Source organism: Condylura cristata, unplaced genomic scaffold (assembly GCF_000260355.1).
Source record: "Condylura cristata isolate star-nosed mole 26May11 unplaced genomic scaffold, ConCri1.0 scaffold00004, whole genome shotgun sequence".
Taxonomy (NCBI): Eukaryota; Metazoa; Chordata; class Mammalia; order Eulipotyphla; family Talpidae; genus Condylura; species Condylura cristata.
This window is the reverse complement of record NW_004567105.1, coordinates 47,661,635-47,673,017: the sequence shown is the minus strand read 5'-3', so window position 1 is coordinate 47,673,017 and position 11,383 is coordinate 47,661,635. Positions and strand designations below refer to the sequence as shown.

At 37.9% G+C, this 11,383-nt stretch overlaps 1 protein-coding gene across 1 annotated transcript in view; it reads right to left on the bottom strand.

Moving 5' to 3' along the window:
• Positions 1–11,383, bottom strand: part of SUCLG2 (succinate-CoA ligase, GDP-forming, beta subunit) — a 258,225-nt gene that overhangs the window by 186,494 nt on the left and 60,348 nt on the right. The window lies entirely within an intron of this gene.

The window sequence follows — 11,383 nt, the reverse complement described above, 5'->3', positions numbered from 1 at the left end:
TATTTCTTATATGTAAAATATTGTGAGAAGACAGCCCACATGTATCTTGTAAGGAACGTGCTTCCTATTTCAGTAAAGTGGACACCCTGGCTTAAATTGCAGCCTCAACCCCAACTCTGCACACTGAGATGTGGAGCATCCCACTCATTGTAATAGCAAAAATCTCTGCAATATAGCAGACAATACCTGCCCTGCTGGTAGGGATATAAACTGGCATGGGAAACAACTAAAAACAGAACCACCAATGGAACTGTAATTCCAAGAAAAACAAAACATTAACTCAAAAAGGGAACAATACCCCCATGTTTATTGCAGCATTATTTACAATAGCTGATTATGGAAACTACCCAAATATCCACTGATGGATGAATGATTAAATAACGTTGAACTGGTATAAGTGAGTTGGAAAATGAATAAATATAAATTATTTTTTAAATAAAATTTATGATACGAATGCTGGACACCACATGATATGGTACAAAAATCATTAGCAAGTTTGCCAATTTGTTCTTGTTTCTGAAATCATAGTGGTAAGAGATGTTCCTTGCAATTTTTGCTTGGAAATATTTATTCCTTGAAATAACTTTTTTTCAATGAGCACTAACAATGCAGAGGGCACCCCGATGACTCTGGCTACAGACAAAAGAAAAAAGCATGACACTAGGAAGAAAACTAGAAGCTGTGAAGAAGTTTGACAATGAACAAGAGGGGTGCAAGCTGGAAGAGCTCCCGGCCCACCATCAACAACTGTATGAACAATTCACAGCTTGTGCTGGAAGTGTAACACTCTTTCCTGCTACAAAATTAACTTGGACTAAACATAGGATAATATAAAGCATGGGGACACTTTCGTGTATCTGGATGCAGGACCAGTGCCAGCATAACTTCATGTTCACTAATGACCATACAAATGAAAGCTTTAATTTAATTTGCCTGTCTAAAGAAAAAAAGAACATTCTAATGGTGCAAGTGAAGCCTTCACAGTTGGTTTGATTTTATTTTTGGGGGGAGGGGTTTGACCATTTTAATAAATGTTCAAAACTGCACAACATACAAATAACAGGTGAGTCTGGAAGAACTCCCAAAGAAGCTGAAGCTGCTACCACAAAATACATATATATCCATGCAGAAGGATACACAATGCAGCAAATTCTTAATAAACATATGACGTTTGTTTAAGTGCCCAAAGAACTTCTATTTCTTTTTTTTTTTTTTAAGATTTACTTATTTATGCATACAAGAACTGGGGTACAGGCCAGAGGTGGGGGATGGGTGTGTGTTAAGAGGATTCACCAGAGACAGTAAGGAACAGAACAGGCAGACTGACAACTCCACTGCTGAGGGGAGTAGCGGGCAGAAGAGGTCTGCTGCACCATGTGGGTCAGCTCCCTGCCAGGGGACTGAACTGGTGCCACAGAGGCTGTGGAGAGCTTTATAGTGCTGTGTTTTAACCCCTTGTGCCACCAGGGAGGGCCCTAAACAACTTCTCTTTCTAAAGAAGAAAAAGCAGCATCAGGATTCAAGTTTCCAAACATCCCACTCTCCTCCTATTAGTGATGCTTCCAGAGAATAAAGCTCATCTGAGACACTACCAGAAATGAAAAGGATATTCTAACTCCATTTTCCTATCATTGGGAGGACAAATAAAGAGGAGCGGATGCCAGATCAGTGTTCCAAGAATAGTTTACTTCAAGGTTTTTCTCAGCTGTCAAAGAATATTGTCAGGAAAGGAAGCTGAAAATAAAATAATTCTTCTGGAAAAATTTTCAGGTCACCCACCTGACCTGGCCAACCTCATGGATAACATTCAAGTCACAATTCTGCCTCCAGCACAAGCAGCTAAAGTCAATCTATAGATCATAACAACACTAAAAGTCTACTGCTTACACCACACCTTCAAATAAATGACTAAGTTCTTACACGACACATCTAAACATACTATAAAGGGAGCTTGGCCCAGTTGCTGTATCATAAATGCTAGTGACAAATTGGCTGAGGCACGGTAGAAAGTGGAAACAACCACAGTGAATCTTGTCTGGCATGAAATCTGTCTTGACTGTAGTGCAACTTTCAGGGAATTAAGCAGCTATTACAAAAAGTTCATCAGAAAACTGTTCGGCAGGAACATCAGCCTGGATTTAATGAAACAGATGAAGATGATATAGAGGGATGATGCGAATCATATGGTGAAGGATTGCTTCAGTTTTGTTTTGTTTTTTTAAGATTTACTTATTTATTCATTCAGAACTGAGGTACAGGCCAGAAGTGCAGGGGGTGAGAAGATTCACCAAAGACAGAGTGGGGAGCAGAACAGGAAGATCAACAAGGAGCGCTGCTGAGGGGAGCAGCGGGTAAGACAGGAGAGGTCTGCTACGCCAACTGAGTCACCCCTCTGGCCAGGGATGGAACTCATGCCGCAGTGGCTGCGGACAGTTTTACAGCACTTGAGCTTTAACCTTCTGTGGCCACCAGGGAGGACCCTGGTGAAGAAATGTTTAAGGAGGATCTTGTGGAGATGAGCAACATGTGATGAAAGGAAAATGATGACACTGAAGATGTAGAATCCCCACAAACCTTAACACCAGAGATTCACTGGAAACTTTCCAGTGGTTAGAACCAGTAGTCACTTCACCAAAAAAGGAACACACAAAAAAAAGAAGTTCAGAAGCAAAAAGGATAATAAAGGCTAAGTGCTGCAAGAATTCCTTTACACAAAGAGGAGAAAAAACAAACTGGACAGCAAACCTTGAACCTGTCATTTTTCAGACCCCAGCTAATCAAGAACCTGAGAAGCAACACCAGCAGTGATATCACCCCACTCTAGCTCCACATGGCCCCTCAAAACCTTCTTGTCACATTCCCACCCTCCTCTTCCATTATCAGTGACCAAATCATTTCTCTGTCTAATGTAGAGAACCAATACAGCAACTAAAACAGGTTCAGAGTCACCTGCATCATCACCAGTGAAGACTAGGGTCCCTCCCCACTGTCCATCACCACTCACTCCCTGGGTCACAAAAAAATTGGGTAAATAATTCTTACCTGTCTTCATGATTCTTTTAAATGTAGTATACATCACATTTAATTCAGTGTTTAATATTAAAAGTGTCAGAGGCTTTATTTAGAAATCTGGCAATGTTTTTGTAACCAGAAACAAAGTACCAGAAAACAGAACTTAAATGCTGTTTATATCAACTAGCCTATGATAAACTAGTTTTGTCAGACATCATTTGGAGTAGCTTCCAAGAAACCACCGAGGACACTGGTGTGTATAATGACAGCATACACCCATGTTCCCTGTGAGCCAGACACTGTCTTAAGAAGTAGGTTACTTCTTCCACCAAACCCATGAAGAGATATTACGACACCCACATTTTACATGTAAGGAAACAAAGCCCTAAAGAAATGAAAACACCATACAAAAGGATAGATCTAGTCTTGAAACCAAGACCGTATTCTCCAAAACCTACTTTCTTAAACAACACCCCAGAGCTTCCCAGAAAACACCACTCACTGAAGGCTGGACAAGAGAGATGGGTGGTTATAACAAAGAGAATGTTCTAGCTACCATGTATTGAGACGTTAGCACAGATAGTTCTGCCACACAGTCTTCACCCTCTTGGCCATCAAGGAAGCATTTTAATATACCCATTTTACAAATGAGGAAACTGAGCATTTCAGAAGTTAAGGAACTAGCCTATGGTCAAATACCTAGTATATAGTAGATACTGGATATGAATTTAAAGCCAAGTCCAGGGTGAACTGGAGAGCAAAGAATATGAACAAAGGTTGGTGTAAATATTAAGAATAAACATGAGGCCCTCCCTGGTGGCACAGTGGGTTAAAGCACAGCACTGAGAAGCTAAAGCCATGAGTTCCACATGAGTTCAATCCCCGCCTGCCACGGAGGTGACCACTTGGCGTGGCAGACCTCTCCTGACCCGCCCGCTGCTCCCCTCATCAGTGTACTTCGTCGATCTGCCTGTTCTGCTCCCCACTCTGTCTCTGGTGAAGCCTCTCACCGCCCCTGAGCCTGGGGCCTGTACCCCAGTTCTGTATGCACAAATAAATAAATCTTTAAAAAAAAAGAATAACCATGAAGTGAGGACAGCCTGGGAAAGGCAGGGCATAACTCTGTTCTGTGCAACTGCCTATGTGAGTTTAAACTGAGTACACTAACCATGGGAGCATAGTAAGAAATTCTGAACAAAAGGAAACTCATGAAGGGATCTAGATTTTTCTCATACTTATAATGTTCATGTGTAGATTATTTATAAAGAAAATATATATTTACATGAAGCTGTTTTTCAGTGCAAATCTAGCACCTGAAGATTCTGGGAACAGTTTGATATTTGCATATCAAATACTTTTAGTACTGTTATTTTTCCCCTGTTATCCACATCCCATCTGCTTCCTTTTCCTTTTTCTGAAATGGCTGGTATATTCACGCAAATAAAAGCCTGGAGACAAAAAAATTCTAATAATTGGCCCACATTTAATTTGAGAAAAATAACAGACTCACAAATCCCTGAGCTTTTTCCATGTTGAATGAAAGGGGAAAAAATACATAATTTAAAGTAACTTGTTTACTCAGTTGGTTTAAATCCTATGGTAGATCAAGCAATATATTTTTTTATACTTATTCAGTTCATTACTTGAATTTCTTGTACATAACCTAGAAAATTCAAGTGGAGCCACAGTACTATTTTGAACATCTGTTAAACACTGCCAACTCCTGTAACAACTACCATGGGGAATTGTGCTGCACCTTAAAAACAAAATTCCTTAGGTAATATTTGTTCTGTTGCAATGTAAAGAATGATTTTCATTTTCCCTCAAAATTATGCAACTTTTGACTTCATATCCTGCCATGTCCCTAGAAAGTGTCAACCAACAATATGCAAGTAATATATTCAGTATGAAATTATTTGATAATTTACACACTGAATATAGTTCAACACTCAGGTGATGCTTCAAAAGCACTGGCAGTTTTTACTCTGATGATGATGTTTTTAATTGCTGTTGTTACATCACTTCAGCAATAGGTTGAACCAATTGCTCAGTTCAGACCAAAAAAAAGGAGAGAGAGAGAGAGAATGAGCAAGGAGAAGATAAATCAGTGAATGCCTTATTTCTATAAGGCATGTAAAATATGTTTGTCTTTTTTATCTGAATCATTCCTTGAAGCACGTACCAATTTTATAGTCAAATAAATTGTGGTTTACACTAATCACAAAAGAAATGGAGTGAGAGTTATAATCTGGGTCAACCATGCTTATTCCAAGCCAAGAGGGGGAAATTTTCCCCAAAATTCTAAATGCCAGAGCCTACTGCATGATCCAAATCCACTTCCTCTTTTCCCTAGGTATACATGGACACTGTATTTCCTAGTCTCTCCTGCAGTTCACTATGATCAAATGATGAATTTCAGCCAATTCACTGTCACTGAAGTGACAGGGTTCAGCAAGATCACATACAGTATTCCTACATGCTCTTTGATCCTTTTTTTTTTTTCCCCCTCACAGAATTATAATGTGGGCCAGGGGTACAGGGCATGAGAGGATTCACAGGAGACAAAGTAGGAGAAGAACAGGCAGCTCTGCTGAAATACACTGCTGAGGGGAGCAGCAGGCAAGAGGAAGAGGTCTGCTGCACCATGTGGGTCAGCTCCCTGGGTGGGGATCAAGTTCAGACAATAGTGGTGACCGTGCTGAGACTCACTCCCTAGACTACCAGTGAGGCACCTCTTTTTCCCTCCTAAGTAGCAGAAATGAACACAATCCTCAGATCTTTGAGGGACCAATGTGTTGTAGAGGACAGGCACAATGGTGCCTGGGCCCCTGAGGCAAGCCAAGAATATAATGTTGGACTTTTAAGTAACAAACAGCTATCTCTTTATGGATTAAGCTATTAAGAATTGAGCAGTTTATGGACTACGGAAGCTCACACTGCAAAATTTAAAACAGATGACTTCAATAGTCACAATAGGAAATAATACCTAGGGATTATGATTAATTATGAAAACTGTTTTGAAAATCTAGTATTTGGATGGTGCTTATGCTATAATGTTAAAATTTTTGAAGAACTAAAACTATGTGCATAATATTTTCACAAATTTGTAAATATTCTCTTTCATTTATATTTGTACAAATACACAAACAGAAATTGATGTTGCTGACTGAATAAATACATAAGAAGTATGGAGGAAAATATGTAAATATTTAAGGCAGGCTTCCTCTGGGAAAAGGGGTTAGATGAGGATTTTACTTCTTTGTAATTTTTTTTATTTTCTAAAAAATCAAACGAATGAGCATATTCCTTTGATAATCAAAAGAGATTTGTCTACATATAAAATTCCTTTTAAAAGGCCAATATACCCAGAGAGCTGGATAAAACAGTGTTAGCTTCTATGCCACTTACCCCAAGGACAGATTTTGCTCATTTACAACACCACATGCTCTCCTCTGGACATTCAAACTATCAAACTATTCAAGGGGGTAAGTAAGAACCCCACGGGATAATGATTCACTGAAAAGTCCTAGCAAATGAGACCAACACAACTTCTTTGAGAACTGAGCAGTTTATGGAATACAAAAGCCAGCATTACAAAATATAAAACAAATAATCAGTCACAACAGGAAATCATGTCAATGTAGGCATCATCATAAGATCATGAAAACTATTTTTGAAGATATAGTTAATGTGTAGGTGGTGTTTATATTAAAATGTTAAAATTTTTGAAGAGAGATAAAAACTATATGCATAATATTTTCCCAAGGCTACACCTTGTTGAATGGGATGCTCTTTGTTCAGTCACAGTGGGATAGTTCTTTTAAAAAATAATAAATAACTCTACTGATGGCACACATAAAAGACAGAAAGTGATATTATGTCAGTTACTGTGAAGATACAATCCAGGACACAGACACCTAGTGATATTTGGAACCAGTCCCTAGAGAAAAGCTTTTCCTCTGAGTTTAAATTGGGATTACATGAGCCACATTTGCAAAATGTTCAACACAAGGCCAAGTATCTGGCAAGAGGTCAAAGGTTAAATGGCACTATTATTATTTTTGTTAGTTGAAATGTCAGAAGAATTAATTTTTGCTTTATTATTGGGTCAAAATTCAAGTTGAGGTATTTATTGACTTTCAAAGCTCTGCTCTTACTCATTTTGGAGAAAATGATGGGTATAGGTGCCAATCCTAAAACCTGTGGCCCAAGGCCACCCTGCCCTTCACTTTCTGGATCTCCTGCTGCATATTCAGGCATACCTCATGACAATTACAAAAGATATTCCAGCACAGAGAAATTCTGAGATGACAAGAGAAGTTTGTGTATATTTGCAAACTCGGGCAGAAAAGAGCATTTTACAAAAGGGGGATCTCTTTGTAGATTTATATACATATATATATATATGTATATAAATGGATGTTATTGAAAGGCTACAACTTGTTGAATGAATTGGTCTTATAAACACATTTAGGAAAAATCCTGAATATCAGCTCAGGTGCTCCTTTAAAGACTATTTGAGAGAGAATGTGAGCAAGTGAAAAATTTTATGGTTAAAGTGATATTCAAGGAGCATTTACTACGTCTCGGGACCTATGATAATAATTTCTGTCTAGATGAGTCAGGGTTCTTAGCAGCAAGTAAAAGAAATTGAGTCTAACTGAATTAAACGGAAAGTGCATTGCTGGAAAGATAAAGGGGAAAGGGGCCACATATTCACCAAGGAGGCCAGAGAATCAGGCTCAGAACATGAAGAGGGGCCCACAGCAGTCACAGAGAAGTCAGTAAGAGCCATCTGGTAAAGGCACCATCGCGCGCTTAAAGCAGATATTGCTTCAACCTCTGAGGCTGCTTTTGCCGTTATCTTTGCTTCTTTACATTTCTAACTCCAAACTCAATAGAATGTGTGGTAAATATGGTGTTAAGAGGATTAACTACACCGAAATCATCCTATCATTATAAGACAATAATGACGATCATCTCAACACAAAGGAAACACCTTTTTCTAAGATCCTAACCACATGATGTGATATGACAAAACTACAAAAATCAAGGAGGCTTGCAATGTACTTAACTGCCTATAGGATTAATAGTACATGTCAACCAATAGTCAATGAACAACTGTTCCCTTTTTACATAAAATACAATTCCTTAATGGTGTAAGTAATTCACCAGGCTTTAGGATGTGATTATATAAAACAAAAAGAATAAGTTATCATATTGACAAATGGAAACAAAGCAGCTGAAAGCAATCCAAAGCTAACTAAATTCAATAGGAGCTCCTTATCTCCATTTTAGGATACATGTCATTAGCTCAGAGAAGATTAATTTCTCTCTTCATATTTCAATTTCTTTCCTGGCCAAAAATAAAACTGAATATGTGAAATACAATCTTCTTGCTTAATCAGATTGTGAAAGTTTTATATCAACATGAATGGAATAATTAATACATTGTGGAGAGTACAAAAACTAGAAGGTAGGGGTCCTAAATAAATTTCATCTCTGCTCACATGCAAAAGTACTTTTTCAGGGCAGGCCTTTTGTATGTAGCACATACATTCTTTCTTTCATCTAAAGGAATCTTAATGATTAGCTGTGCACACAGTAGGTGTTCTGTAACTATTTATTGTACACACTGACTTTAATCCATAAAAGAGAAAGACATAAAATTAATACAACTTTGAGAAAATGATAGGTCAGGGAAACAACTCCTTCCTTAAAGCTCAATCATACAAACTGCTGCAGAAATGAATATTATCCACATATTAAAAACTTCATTCACCAAACTAAATTTACTCTTTCAATCAGACATAAACCCATTTCTTGTGCAAGAAAATGAGCCTCAATTTTTTATCATTATGAATTGTATTTCAGAAACAAAGGTTTGCATTACCCATTTTAAACCAATGTTCAAATTAACAAGCCCTCTATAACTATAAGGCAAAATGGTCTATTGCCCAAAGACATATACCAAAATGAATCATTAAGAAAATATGTGCAGATTACACATTTTCTATAAATTGCGCCTTAGAACCTGCCACATTTAGCTTTAATTCAATCTTCTGATTTTATTAATATGCATTTTCCAACTTAAAAATGCTGACTCACATATAAATATCTCCCAAGATTATCATCATCAAGTTAGCAAAGAGGAAAAGTGCTTGGGGAGGAGATTAAATCTAATCTGGGGACCCTCCCTGGTGGCGCAGCGGGTTAAAGCACAGCACTAAGACGCTAAAGCCACTTCCGCATGAGTTCAATCCCTGCCTGCCCCGGAGGTGACCACATGGCATGGCAGACCTCTCCTGACCAGCCCGCTGCTCCCCTCAGCAGTGTACTTCGTCGATCTGCCTGTTCTGCTCCCCACTCTCTCTCTAGTGAATCCTCTCACCCTCCGCATCTGTGGCCTGTACCCCAGCTCTGTATGAATAAATAAATAAATCTTTAAAAAAAAAAATCTAATCTGGGGAGGGGGTAGATCCCATTTTCTAATTATTAATTATACAACCTTGCCATGTTTTAACCTCATCTTCCTTGTTTCTATGCTTTACAAAATAACAGGCAGCCTTTAAAAATGGCAGGACTTGGCAACTGATTGACTGTGACAGAAAATATTAATGACGATCTGGTGGTATTCTCAGCTCTCTCTCTCTATATATATATAACATATATATATATATATATATATATAACATATATATATATACATAAAACAAATATATTTAAACATATTAATAAAAATAGAATTATTTATATATATTATTTATACAAAACAAATCCAAATACGAGTAAAGTAGAAAGGGAAGCAAGTGCATTTCAACTTTTCAAATTCAAATATGAACTTTCATAACGCATGATCTACAAGATACTGTATCTCTGGCTTGACTATAAATTTAAACAGTGACATCAATGACCCCCTTAAAACAATATGCTGATGATGATGACAGCAAAAAGTTTTATATGTTACTTAGTTCAAGTTGGGTTTATTACCCTTTTAAGTAATTTTTCACCAATTCCATATAAGGTTCCCTCTTCAGAACCATTAGAAAATACATTTATGGTCAAGCTTTAGCTTAAGCGCAAATTTAGTTGGTAAATTCCCACTGTGCTCTTGGTTCCTGTCCCCCTTACAGTGAGAAGAATGTAAGTACTGAAGTTTTGCCAGATTTTTCTTCCTTTGCTCTCTCTCTGGGCAATCTCAGTGGCGTGCATAATTTCTTCCATATTAACTATCAATTTGCTTGATGTTTAACCAGCTAGACTTGGTACCACAGCCTCTTCCAATGCCGTCAATTTCTCCTTTGATGAACACAAGAATCAAAGGAGAAACTGCCACAGGAACTACTCACTGAGTAAGAAAAGGATGACTCATTCACATATCAATTGAGGCTCTCAAAATTTATCTTCATTCTAAGCAGGATCAGAGAGGCCCTCCTGGTGCCACACCACCTAGAGGATCATCACAGGTGTAGCACAGCCACCTCAGCTTCAAGCTCTTTATGCAGTTTAGATTCCTTAAAACTACTCCACAAGGGGTGGAGTGGGGGACAGGATCAAAAATGGGGGGGGGGGAAGTGCACGAGACTATGGTGATGGCACACAGGTGACTCAATGATGGGAAACGCACGGGGATTACAATTGAGATATTAAAAAATGTACAAAATGATGTAAAAATAAACTATTATATTATAAAGAAAAAAAAAAAACTACTCCACAAGAAGCAAAATGGCTTTCTCAAGTTTATTTTCACTTCTTAATTTTAATGTGCTTTTATTTAAATGAATATTATTGCACATCTTTCCCTCTTCCTTTGCTCTGTGCCAGCACTGTAAACACCGCCTTGCTAATTCCTCCAGAGCAAAAATTCTTTCTTACAAAAAGTATACACCCCCTGACCACAAATCAGTGGCTAAGCACATGCTTACAAAACAAATCCATGATGAAGAAGTCAATTAGTTCAGTGAGTTCAAATCTTCATGAAAATTTGAAAGATAAATTTTCTAGCTGTGCTATGATGAAGGGGGTGCTGGTGGTGGTAGTCAGCTGGCTTTCAGAATTCCCTAAAGAATGGATCCTTAAGCCTGGAATCCTGTGTGTCAGCACATTTAGGAAAATAGTGGAGAAAATAAACACCAAAGATCAAGTTAAATTTAACATTTCTGTGCTCTCATTACCAACCCCCAAACCACAGGAGTATAAAACAAAAATGATTCTCTCATGCAAAAAGGTGGGAGTACTAAACTCTACTGAGTCTATTACCATAGTTCACTGAGGGGTTCTCCTCCAGCTTTAGGTCTAATTATACTAGTTTTTTTTTTTTTTTCCACCACAAACACTGATTTTGATAGTTTTTGAAAATGAAACTAAAAGA